We start from the raw sequence: 14,114 nt of genomic DNA, 5'->3' as shown, positions 1-14,114 counted from the left end.
GGTGAGGGATTCTATCACTGAAGATCATGTCTATCGTTCGTGCGTGGTTACTATTGGGAGTCTTGAGACTAGCGTGGATTTGCTCCTTCTTGATATGGTTGATTTTGATGTCATCTTGGGTATGGATTGGCTGTCGCCTTATCATGCTGTATTGGATTGTCATGCCAAGATGGTGACCTTAGCCATGTCGGGTTTACCTCGATTAGAGTGGAAAGGAACTCCTGGTCATTCTTCCAGCAGGGCTATTTCTTATATGAAGGCTCGGCTTATGGTCGAGAAGGGGTGTCGAGCCTATTTATCTTATGTTCGCGATCCTAGTGCGAATGTTCCTTCTATGGACTCAGTACCAGTTGTTCATGAATTTCCAGAAATATTTCCTGCAGGTTTGCTGGGGATGCCACCCGACAGAGATATTGACTTCTGTATTGATTTGGCTCCGGGCACTCAGCCCATTTCTATTCCACCATACCGTATGGCCCCGCCGGAGTTGAAAGAATTGAAGGAGCAGTTACAAGACTTACTTGATCAGGGATTCATTAGACCTAGTGTCTCGCCCTAGGGTGCACTAGTGTTGTTTGTGAAGAAGAAGGATGGTTCAATGCGGATGTGTATAGATTATTGGCAGTTGAACAAGGCTACTATCAAGAACAAGTATTCATTGCCAAGAATTGATGACTTATTCTATCAGCTTCAGGGTGGCAAGGTATTTTCGAAGATTGACTTGAGGTTTGGCTATCATCAGTTTAAGATTAGGTCATCTGATGTCCCTAAGACAACTTTTCAGACTCGGTATGGGCATTATGAACTTATATTGATTTCATTTGGGCTGACAAATGCCCAAAAATATTTATGGATTTAATGAACCGGGTGTTCAAGCCATATCCGGATTCCTTTGTGGTTGTATTCATTGATGACATCTTGATTTACTTCAGCAGTCAAGAGGAGCATGAGCAACATCTTCGGACTGTACTTTAGACTTTGAAGAATAATCAGTTATATGCCAAATTTTCAAAATGCAAATTTTGGTTAGACTCAGTTGCCTTTTTGGGGCATGTTGTATCGCAAGAAGGCATAAAAGGGGATCCTAAGAAGATTGAAGTAGTTCAGAATTGGCCTAGACCTACCTCAGCTACAGAGATTCGTAGTTTCCTGGATTTGGCAGGTTATTATCACCGGTTTATGGAGGGGTTTTAATCTATAACATCTCCATTGACCAAATTGACCCAGAAGGGTGCCATGTTCAGATGGTCAGACGAATGTGAGGTATGCTTTCAGAAGCTCAAGACTGCTTTGACTACGACGCTAGTGTTGGTATTACCCACATGTTCAGGATCTTATACGGTGTATTGTGATGCATCTCGCATTGGGCTTGGAGCATTATTAATGTAAGATTGCAAAGTGATTGTATATGCGTCGTGGCAGTTGAAAGTTAATGAGAAACATTACCCTGTACATGACTTAGAATTGGCAGCCATTGTTAATGCGCTGAAGATTTGGAGGCATTACCTTTACGGTGTCTCGTGAGAGGTATTTACTGATCATCGTAGCCTACAGTATCTGTTCAAACAAAAAGATTTCAATTTGAGGCAGAGAAGATGGTTGAAACTGTTGAAAGACTATGATATCACCATTTTGTATCACCCCGAAAAGGCCAATGTGGTGGCCGATGCTTTGAGTAGAAAGGCTGTGAGTATGAGCAGCCTTGCGTATATTCCGGTTGGTGAAAGGCCATTAGATGCCGATGTTCAAACTTTGGCCAATCAGTTCGTGAGGTTAGATATTTCAGAGTCCAGTCGGATTCTAGCTTGCACAGTTGCTCGGTCATCCTTGTATGAATGTATTAGAGAGCGACAGTATGATGATCCCCATTTGCTTGTCCTTAAGGACATGTTGCGGCATGGTGGTGCCAAGTAGGTTGCTGTGGGAGATGATGGAGTTTTGTAGATGCAGGGTCGTATATGTGTTCCTAATATGGATGGGCTTCGTGAAGTAATTCTTGTAGAGGCCCACAGTTCCCGGTATTCTATTCACCCGGGTGCCGCCAAAATATATCAAGATTTGCGGCAACATTATTGGTGGAGAAGAATGAAAAGGGATATAGTTGCATATGTAGCTCGGTGTTTGTACTGTCAACAAGTTAAGTACGAGCATCAGAGACCTAGTGGTTTGCTTCAGAAGTTAGAAATTCCTGAGTGGAAGTGGGAGCGTATCACTATGGATTTTGTAGTTGGACTCCCACGAACTCATAGAAAGTTTGACGCAGTATGGGTCATTGTGGACAGGTTGACCAAGTCAGCACATTTCATTCTAGTAGCAGTTACCTATTCTTCAGAGCGGTTAGCGGAGATTTACATCCGCGAGATTATCCGCCTTCATGGTGTGCCCGTGTCTATTATTTCAGATCGAGGTATGCGGTTCACCTCACACTTCTGGAGAGCTATACGGCATGAGTTAGGCACGTGGGTTGAGTTGAGTATCTCATTTCATCCACAGACAGACTGACAGTCAGAGCGCACTATTCAGATACTGAAAGATATGCTTCGCGCTTGTGTTATAGACTTTGGAGTTTCTTGGGATCAGTTCTTGCCTCTTGCAGAGTTTGCCTATAATAACAATTACTGGTCGAGCATTCATATGGCTCTATATGAAGCATTATACGGGAGGCGATGTCATTCGCCAGTTGGCTGGTTTGAACTGGGAGAGGCTCGGTTGTTGGGTACCGAATTGGTACATGATGCCTTGGATAAGGTCAAGATTATTCAGGATCGACTTCGCACAGCTCAGTCTAGGCAAAAGAATTATGTCGACCGTAAAGTTCGTGATGTTGCATTCATGGTAGGAGAAAGAGTATTGCTCCAGGTTTCACCTATGAAGGAAAAGAGTATTGCTCCAGGTTTCACCTATGAAGGGTGTAATGAGATTTAGAAAGAAGCGCAAGTTGAGCCCTAGGTATATCAGACCCTTTGTAATTTTTGAAAGGGTGGTGAAGTAGCCTACATGCTTGCACTATCACCTAGTTTATCAGCAGTTCATCCGGTGTTTCATATATCCATGCTCCAGAAATATCATGGTGATCCGTCCCATGTGTTAGATTTCAGCTCAGTCCAATTGGACAAAGATTTGACTTATGAAGAGGAGCCGGTAGTTATTTTATCCCGACAGGTCCGGCAGTTGAGGTATAAGAATTATCCTTCAGTTTGGGTACAATGGAGAGGTCAGCCGGTAGAAGCATCTACCTGGGAGTCCGAGTCGGATATGCGGAGTAGATATCCACACATTTCACCAGCTCAAGTAATTTTCTAATTCCGTTCGAGGACGAATATTTATTTTAGAGGTGGAGAATGTGATGACCCAATATGACATCTTTAATTTTAAATATTATTTCTGTGTTCTAAAACCTCAAATAGCACCATTTAGCTTTCCTCGACTTGCGTGCATTGTCTGTATAATTTTTCGAAAAGTTTTTATGTGAAAAATAGATTAAAATGTGAAATAGAGTTTTAAAACTCAACTGAGTTGACTTTAGTCAATATTTTGAGCAAACAAACTCGGATCAGTGTTTTGACAGTTCCGTAGGTCCGTATCCTGATTTGGGACTTGAGTGTATGCCCAAAATTTAATTTAGAGGTCCCTAGCATGAATTATCGCTAATTGACTAAAATTAGAAGCTTAAAGGCTTAAAGATTTTAAAGTTTGACCACAAATTGACTTTTATTGATATCGGGGTCGGCATCCAGTTCTGAAAATTTTCATTGGTCCGTTATATCATTTATGACTTGTGCACAAAATTTGAGGTCAATCGGACTTGATTTGTTAGGTTTTGGCATCAAATATAGAAGTTGAAAATTCTTAAGTTCCTTAAGCTTGAATTGGGGTATGATTCGTGGTTTTAGCGTTGTTTGATGTGATTTGACGTTTCAACTAAGTTTGTATGATGTTTTAGGACTTGTTGGTATATTTGGTTGAGGTCCCGGGGGCCTTGGGTGAGTTTCGGATGGTTAACGGGTTGAATTTTAGACTTGGAACTTTGCTGGAATTTCTCTGATACACTGTCTGGTTTCCTTCTTCGCGTTCACGAGAGGGGTCTCGCGTTCGCGAAGAGGAACTGAAGGCAAGCAAAATTTACTTTTCACATTCGCGAAGAGGGGACCGTGTTCGCGAAGGGTAATGACCAGTGCTTATCGTGAACGCGTGGGAGTGTTTGCGTTTGCGTAGAAGAGTGAGGCTTGGCTGGGCACCAGGCGATAAGGCTTTGCGGTCGCGAAGGGGAGACCACGTTCGCGAAGGCCAAGCTTGGCTAAGCATCGCATTAGCAAGACTGCCCTCGCGTGAAGAAATCTTGGGCAGCACAAAATGTGCTTCGTGAACGCGAGAGACCTGTCGTGTTCGCGAAGAAGAAATCCCTGGATAGCAGAACTTAAGTTTTGGAAATGGAATTTCGTCCCATTTTTCATTATTCACGATTTTGAGCTCGGGTAAGGCGATTTTTGGGCGATTTTTACGGGTAAACTTTGGGGTAAGTATTCCTTATCCTATATTGATTATATTTTATGATTCCATATTCATTTACATCATGATCCCGTGAATTTATGGAAGAAAAATCAGATTTTTATAAAATCTTTCAAAAATATAAAATGAAGATTTAAAGGTCAATCCGATGTCGGAATTTGATAATTTTTGTATGGTTGAACTCGTATTGGAACGGGTGTTTGGATTTTGTAAGTTTTTTTGGGATTTGAGACGTGGGTCCCACTATCGATTTTTAAAATATATTTCAGATTTTAATCCGAAAGATTAGTAAATTCATATGGAATTAATTTCTACGATTCGTGTTGAGTATATTGAATTATTTGTGACTAGATTTGAAGCTTTCAGACATGAATTTGTGAGGCAAAGGTTTATTGGAATCTTGAAATTAGTTGCGAAGTGAGGTAAGTGTCGTGGTTAACCTTGACTTGAGGGAATAGAACCCTTGAATTTATTTTGTTATGTGAAATTTATGTGAACGACGTATAGGCGAGGTGACGAGTGTCTATACGTCGTCAAATTATTTATTTGCCTAATTATTTGAAAATCATAAATTGTTTTAAGTCATGAATTAATTATTATATTAATTATTTTTCTCATATTTCTTGCTCAATATTATGCCTTAAATCCATGCTATAATTGCTACATGCTTATTTTATTTATGTGACTTAATTTCTACTTGACATTTAGCATAATAATTATTAAATTGCCTATTTCCTTCTTAATTTTCACAATTAATTTCTACTTGCCATCACTTATTTCTAAATAAATCATAATTATTGTATGCTTGTTGTCTTATAATTTCATATTAATTGATGTATTTATTGGAGTAATTTATTTATAAGAATTGATAAATTATATTATTTGAGAAGCGGGTTGCACGCCGCAACAGAAATGAAAGTGAATATATCGGAGGAGCGGGTTGCACGCCACAACAGAATTGATTGAAATGAATATACTGGAGGAGCGGGTTGCACGCCGCAACATAATTGATTGAAATGAATGTATCGGAGGAGCGGGTTACACGCCACAACAGAATTGATTGAAAATATATATTGAGGATCGGGTTGCACGCCGCAACGGGATTAAATGAAATGAATACATTGTGGGATCGGATTGCACGCCGCAATGAAATTGAATATGAATATATTGTGGGATCGTGTTGCACGTCGCAACGAAAACTGATTAAAATAATAATTGGTTATGACTGCCGAGTTGGTTTCAACTGTTGAATTGAATTACCTGTTTTATTTCTATTATTGTTGTTATTATTATTATTATTGCATGCAGGTTAATGTAAGTGACCTGCCTTAGCCTCGTTATACTTCGTCAAGGTTAGGCTCGGCACTTACTAGGTACATGAGGTCGGTTGTACTCACACTACACTTTGTACTTCTGTTGCAGATACCGGAGTTGGTCCCAGCGGCGTACAGTAGATTTGCTTGAATTCAGCTATTCACAGGAGACTTGAGGTATAACTGCATGGCGTTCGCAGTTTTGAAGTTCCCTTCTACTTTATCTTAGCTGTGTGCTTTCTTTCAGACAACTTTATTTTTATTTCAGACCCTTATTTGTATTAGTCTAGAAGCTCGTGCACTTGTGACACTAGTTCTGGGATGGTATTTAGATATCACTATAATTATGGATTATTCACTTTATTTCATACTTTATTTCCACATTTGTTTCTTTGTTATTAATTAATTTAAAATGGCTAATATTATTCTAACGTTGGCTTGCCTAGCAAATGAAATGTTAGGCGCCATCACGATCCCAAAGCTGAAAATTTCGGATCGTGACAAAAAATCACATGTGCAGCAGAACTCAAAAGGTATTAGATCCAAAGAGTGTTTGACTTACTCATACAATCTCTATTAATATTATAATATGGAGCGTCAATGAAATTGTCATACCGGGAAATCAGAACCTGAGGCAACAACCTCTGCTGCTTGTTTTAGTGCTGTTGCACATGCTTCTGCAGATTCAAATCGATATGAATCATCATCCTCTTCCATATCTGTAGGACCTGATCCCCTATAAGCTTGATTCGCTTCTTCTGATATTTCGTCTGAACGCTCCATTTTCTTTCCAGTGCCATTATCAATATTTTCATCAGCCCAACTAACTGAACGAGCCATTTTCTTGTAATTTGAGGATTTTAGAGAAGATCTGAGTGATTGTTTTTTACGTGCACCATCTGATGCATATTCTCTTCCGGCATCAGACATATTTAGTACCTCAAGACTTTTGTTCATGACATCATATTGGCAAGGACCAGAGGACACTTCTCCGTTGTTAAATGTATCGACCTTATAACTTCTATCATTCGAATCTATCTTTTCTGTTTCTTCTCGAGAATGCAACTTCAAGGCATCAACTTGCTTCCCCAATATATAAACATCAGCATCCATAACTTCATAGCTTGTTTTTGTTTGTGCTTCTTTAACCCTTTTTACTTGAGACAACATTTACATGAGTGATAAGTAGGGATTTTGACCAATTATTTGCTCTCTTTTAACTGCGATTTAGCTCAAAAATGCTTAAAGGCATTTCCAAAAACTAACAAAATGTGCTTACTTGCAGGAATATTGGTATATGAGCCAAAGGAGTTAAAAGTGAACAAGAACCAAAGCAGGGCAAAAAGGCCAGCAGTGCGGACCACACAATTCTAGTGCGGCCGCAGAGAGGAGATTCAGAGAATGGTATTTGGGCAAGCTAAAGGAGTGCGGACCGCACCAAAATTGTGCGGCCGCAGAATATCAAGTGCGGCCGCACTCACTATTATGCGGTCCGCAGGAGTGAAGAATTAGAGAGTTGGATTCAAGTTCAAAATCAAGAAGTGTGGACCGCATCATTTTTATGCGGCCGCACAATCAGAAGCGCGACTGCACTCATTTTTATGCGGACCGTAGAAGCCCCGAAGTTCCAAGCCCAAAATTCCAAGAATGCGGACCACACAATAATTGTGCGGCCGCAAAACCGCACTAGAATTATGCGTCCGCACAATCTCCACAGGGAAAATTTTGTCAGATATTTTTTGCTTAGTATAAATAGAACTTTTTGTCATTTTTAGGTAAAGTGACGTTGGAGAAGAGCATTTGAGCCGTTTTCTTTGCTATTTTGAGGATGTTTGTACTAGATTAACATCTATACATTAGATTTTCTTTCCCTAATCAATTAATATGCATTCTATCTTAATTTCTTCTTTGATTTCTGTACTTTTCATGAGTAGCTAAATCGCTAGGGTTGTGACCCAACCCTAGTGTGGGTATTTGATGGGTGTTTAATTTAGGGCTTATTTTTGATTGGGTTAGTGATATTTAGCCTTGTTCATGATTGAAACCTAGAATCAATGGTTGCAAACATTAATTCATGCCTATTTGACTTAGCCTCCACTTGAGAAAGAGAGACTAAGTCTATGAAAATTTGTTAACAAGAAATTGGGGTGAACTCAAGAAATTGATAGCCTCAATTAAAGGGTTAAACCTAGAGATAGTAAAATCCGACTTGAGCTAATATCACTTGTATTATGCAAATACCCAATTGGACTTGAGAAAACCAAATTGGGCAAAATCACTCAAACTACGAGAGGTATAGAGTGAGTACCCGGATGTGATTGCTACATCACGACCCCAACTAATCAAATTTTCCCTGGATTTTACAGCCCATTAGATAACCACCTAGGTAGAAGTCACGACCCTAGTCCCTTTTAATCATTTGAAAAACTCAAAACCAAAAATATTGTCCTTAGTTTTATACTTGCAAACAATAGAGTAAAGTAGAAGTAGAACACCAATCAAGTTTGTGGAAGTGTAATTGGAGCCAAAACTTGCAATTAACTTAGATATACACCTAACCCATAATCTAACTCCCTGTGGATTCGATCCCGACCTTCATTGGGTTTATTATTGCATCGACCGCCTCACTACTTAATTGTGGCGTGGTTTTGGCCGAGATTAATTTTTGGCGCCGTTGCCGAGGAGTTAAACGGATTTAGCTATATATCTAGGTATTTGTGTGTTTTGTCTTTTTTCCTTCCGAGTCACTAATTTTTTTTGTGAACTGCTTTTAGGTACAAAATGGCCCTTAACAACGAGCCCCTCGGAAATTTACCATTGGGGGGAGGAGGTAGATGATGATCAAGTGGATGCGGTTCATCCCGAGCCTCAAGTAAACAGGTGAGGCCTACCACCTCGTGATAATGTCCCAAACCTCCCCCACCTCCACCAAGAGCATCGCACCGGGTGTTGCCGAACGAGGGCTATGCAAGTGCAATAGTCCCACCCCGGATTCGGGCTGGCAACTTCTAAATAACCAACGTGATGCTTACACTGCTTGAGCAGCAGGGTTTCTTTACCGGAGCTCCATACCAAAATGCCTATAAGCATCTCAAGGGTTTCGTCGATACTTGTTAGGGGAGCAAGCAAACAAATGTCTCCGAGGATGCACTGCGGTTTGGGTTGTTTCCCTTTTCTCTATGGGGAAAGGCTTTGGACTGGTTAGAGAGATTGCCCAATCATTCTATCCACACTTGGGATGAGTTGGCCGTGAAGTTCATTGCCAAATTCTTCTCTCCGGGGCACATGGCTACACTAAGGGATGAAATTCTAGCTTTCAAACAAGAGCCCAATGAGCCATTGTACGAGATTTGGGAAAGATATCCTACCACGGTCAAAGAACGCCCGAACAATGATATACCCGAGGCTATGATACAACAAACCTTCTACATGGGGATAAACACAACAAATAAGTGTGTGGTAAATCAACTCGCTGGGGGTAACTTCATGAACACGACTTATTCTGAAGCTTGTGAAATCTTGGATGAGATGGCGGACACCTCTTTGGCGTGGCAAAGTAGAGCCAATGTTCCTCAGGGTGACCCAAATATTATTTAACTACACAAGGAGCTACATGATCATGGGCAAGCTATTGCAGAGTTGACAACCACCACGAACCAATTGGCCTAGGCTCAGCTTCAATAGGTTCAAGGGCCGAACCAGGTGAATGATATGGAAGGGGTGAACATGATGGTAAACAAGAGACGACAACGAGGTCAACAAGTACAAAACCATCCGGAACAATTTGAGCAAAGTAATTGTGGGTATAATTAAGATGATTCATATTATGAGCAAGATGAAGAGGTTCAATATGTCAACAATTATCAAGGTCAAAGAAGCAATGCTCCAAATCAACAACAATGGAGATCACAAGGAAACCAAGGAAATTGGAACAACCAAGGCCACCAAGGAAATTGGAGTGGTGGCAACAACAATAATAAAAGCAATTGGGGTAATCAAGGTAATCAAGGCAATTGGGGAGGAAATAATCAAGGTAATTAGGGTGGCAACAATCAAAGCAATTGGGGAGGCAACAATAATCAAGGGGGTTAGAACAATATCAATCAAGGGAATCGGGGGTCGGGCTTTTAGAGGCCCCCGATGTATCAACAACCAGACAACTCGCCTCCATATTTGTCGTAAGGTCCTAGTTCTTCTAATAGTGAAATGGGACGGATTGAAAACATATTTAAGCAAATGATAGAGAAAAATGCTGACTCCGATGCCCAATTAGCCTCCCACAACACTTCTATCCGCAACTTGGAGGTTCAACTTGGCCAAATTTCTTAAGCTTTAAATACTCTCCCAAAGGGGGCACTACCTAGTGATACGGTGGTGAACCCAAAAGGTGGGAATACGAGGCATGTAATGGCTGTGACAACAAGAAGTGGGAGAGGCGGAGTTGCTAGTACCTCAAACCAAAGAAGACATGTGGGTGATGATGTGTTGTTGCAAGATGATGATGAGCCAAGTAATGATGTTCAAGCTAATGAAGAAGCGAGGACTGATATTGGTGAAAATGTGGAGGAGACGCAAGAAGAAGTGAACCAGTCTAGGGAGCACGTGATTGACATGCCAGAGCCGATAGTGCCAAAGGCCAAGGCCTCCTCCTCCATACCCTCAAAGACTTGAAAAGAAAAACAATGAGAATCAATTTAAGAAATTCATTGATATGATGAAAAGTTTGTCCATAAATGTGCCGTTGGTTGAAGCCTTAGAATAAATGCCGAGATATGCCACGTTTATGAAGGATTTGGTAACAAAGAAGAGATCAATGAACTGTGAAATGATCAAAATGACACATCAAGTGAGTGATATTGTGCACTCCATGTCTCCAAAGTTGGAAGACCCCGGTGCTTTCACAATCGCGTGCACTATTGGGAGTGCCGATTTCGCCAAAGCTTTATGTGACTTGGGGGCAAGCATTAACTTGATGCCCTATTCTGTGTCCAAAATGTTGGGAATTGGGAAACCAAGACCCACATTCATGAGGTTGCAAATGGCAGATCGGACAATGAAAAGGCCATTGGGGATAATTGATGATGTGTTAGTTCGGGTCGACAAATTCATCCTTCCCGCAGATTTTGTGATACTTGACTGTGAATTTGACTACGAGGTGCCAATTATTTTGAGGAGACCTTTCCTTCCTACAGGTAAGGCCTTAGTTGATGTGGAAGCTGGTGAGCTCACCTTCCGGGTGGGTGATGAAAAAATGGTGTTCCATGTTTGTAAATCAATGAGGCACCCAAAGAGCAACGAAGTGTGTTCGTTTATGGATCTTGTGACTAAAGTAATTGTTGATGACACAAGTTCTGTGATAAATGTTGAAGATACCTTGGAAGTTGTGTTGTTGAATCATGCAAAGAATGGGATCATATACTTATGAGCCCCAAAAACTTTCATTGGATCTCAAAAACTGGAAGACTCCACCAACAAAGCCCTCAATCGAGGAACCTCCCACCTTGGAGTTAAAGCCTTTGCCTTCACACCTCAAGTATGAGTTTCTAGGCCCTTGTTCTACTTTACATGTTATTCTTTCCTCGTGCTTAACTAACGTGCATGGAGATTCCACCCTTGCGGTGCTCCAAATAAGGAAGAAAGAAATAGGTTGGACATTGGCGGATATTCAGGGTATAAGCCCCGCCTTTTGCATGCATAAAATCATTTTGGAGGAGGATGCCAAACCCTCCGTAGAACATCAAAGACGATTGAATGAGGCCAGGCAAGAGGTAGTAAAGAAAGAGATCATCAAGTAGTTGGATGCCGGGGTTGTTTACCCCATTTCCGATAGTTCATGGACCTCGCCGGTGTAATGTGTCCCAAAGAAAGGCGGCATGATTGTGATAACAAATGACAAAAAAGAATTGATCCCCACAAGAACTGTCACCGGGTGGAGAGTGCATGGATTATAGGAAGCTCAACAAAGTTACTCGGAAAGACCATTTTCCGCTTCTATTTCTTGATCAAATGTTGGATAGGTTAGCCGTACGTGCTTATTATTGCTTCCTTGATGGATATTCCGGGTATAACCAGATTCTTATTCTCGCGGATGCCATTCGGGTTATATAATGCACCGGCAACGTTTCAACGGTGCATGATGGCCATCTTCACCGATATGGTGGAGGACTTTCTCAAGGTTTTCATGGATGATTTTTCTGTCGTGGGGAATTCTTTTGAAGAGTGCTTGGATAACTTGGATAAGGTATTGGCACATTGTGAGGAAACTAACTTGGTGTTGAGTTGGGAGAAGTGTCACTTTATGGTCGAGGAGGGCATTGTCCTCGGTCACAAGATTTCCAAGAATGGTATTGAGGTCGATAAAGCAAAATTTGAAGTGATATCCAAACTCCCTCCCCTACTTCCGTAAAGGGAGTGAGGAGCTTTCTAGGTCATGCGAGGTTTTACCGCTGATTCATCAAGGACTTTTCTAAGGTAGTAAACCCCTTGTGCAAACTCTTGGAGAAAGATGCCAAGTTCCTTTTCAATGAAGATTGTATGAAGGCATTTGAACTACTCAAGTATAAGTTGACTACCACTCCTATTATCACCGCGCCAAATTGGAGCTTACCATTTGAGCTCATGTGTGATGCAAGCAATGTGGCGGTTGGTGTAGTATTGGGGCAATGAATTAACAAGATCTTTCATCTGGTCTACTATGCTAGCAAGACCATGAACTAGGCCCAAGTCAACTATACGATGACCGAGAAAGAACTCATAGCCATTGTCTTTGCTATGGAGAAGTTCCGCCCGTACCTAATGGGTACAAAGGTGATTGTTCACACCAACCATGCGGTACTGCATTATTTGATGAGCAAAAAAGACTCTAAGGCAAGGTTGATGCGGTAGGTGCTTCTATTACAAGAGTTTGATTTAGAGATTCAAGATGTCAAGGGTAGTGAGAATCAAGTGGAGGACCACTTGTCCCGATTGGAGGAGGAGGGGAGTCCACATAATGGCCTTGAGATCAATGATTCATTTCCTGACGAACAACTCCTTTCCATTTCTATGACTGGGATGCCATAGTTTGCCGATGTGGCCAACTATCTTGTGGGTGGCATTATTCTGAATGAGTTCTCCTCAAACCAAAGGAGCTCAAACGGGACCGCCTGGACTACTATTGGGATGAGCCATATCTCTTCAAAATTTAACTGATGGTGTTATCCGAAGATGTGTACCAGAAGAAGAACAATTGGGTATTCTTGAAACTTGCCACTCTTCGTCATATGGTGGTCACCATGGTGGAGCGAGAACTGCTACCAAGGGGCTAAGCTGTGAATTCTATTGGCCTACCCTTTACAAGGATGCTAGCGATCTCGTTAAGCATTGTGATGAATGCCAAAGTACCGGTGGGATCTCCAAGAAAAATGAGATGTCTCTTACCACCATCCTAGAGATTGATATTTTTGATGTTTGGGGCATTGATTTTATGGGTCCATTTGTGAGCTCAAGTGGTAACACCTATATATTGGTAGCTATGGATTACGTGTCCAAATGGGTTGAAGCTGTGGTAGCTTTCTTGAAGAAGAAAATATTCACAAGGTTTGGTACTCCAAGGGCCATCATTAGTGATGGGCAATCATACTTTTGCAACAAAGATTTTGATACTTTACTCTCCAAGTATGGTGTCACTCACAAAGTGTCGACCCCCTATCATCCTCAAGCAAGTGGACAGGTTGAAGTCTCCAACCGGGAGATCAAGAGTATTTTGTCAAAGACTGTGAATGCCAACTGGACAGATTGGTCGAAGAAACTTGACGATGCTCTTTGGGCTTATAGAACAACTTATAAAACACCAATTGGTATGTCTCTGTATCGGTTAGTGTTCAGGAAAGCTTGTCACCTTCCGGTGGAACTTGAGCATAAGGCTATGTGGGCGTTGAAGAAGCTTAACCTTGAGTGGGATGTAGATGCAAATCTTAGGGTGGAGCAATTGAATGAACTTGATGAGTTTCGGTTCCATGCATACTCCAGTTCGTCCTTGTATAATGACAAGATGAAGTACCTCCGTGACAAGTATATCCGGAACAAAGAATTCAAAGAAGGTGATATTGTGCTTTTGTTCAACTCTCGGTTGCGGATGTTTCCGGGAAAGCTCAAATCAAAGTGGAGTGGCCCATTTGAAGTTGCACATGTGACACCCTTTGGTGCTCTAAATTTGAAAAATAAGAATGATGAGGTGTTTAGAGTCAACGGGTACCAGGTTAAAAAATTATCTTGGCAAGGTTTATGATGGCCACGTTGTGGCGTTTCTCC

At 41.3% G+C, this 14,114-nt stretch overlaps 1 pseudogene; it reads right to left on the bottom strand.

Moving 5' to 3' along the window:
- The window catches only part of LOC142169521 (putative RNA polymerase II subunit B1 CTD phosphatase RPAP2 homolog), a 42,369-nt pseudogene that overhangs the window by 18,851 nt on the left and 9,404 nt on the right, over positions 1-14,114 (bottom strand).

This window comes from Nicotiana tabacum, chromosome 15, assembly GCF_000715075.1.
Source record: "Nicotiana tabacum cultivar K326 chromosome 15, ASM71507v2, whole genome shotgun sequence".
In the NCBI taxonomy this organism is placed as follows: Eukaryota; Viridiplantae; Streptophyta; class Magnoliopsida; order Solanales; family Solanaceae; genus Nicotiana; species Nicotiana tabacum.
The sequence above is the reverse complement of the archived record's forward strand: the minus strand, read 5'-3'. Positions and strand labels throughout refer to the sequence as shown.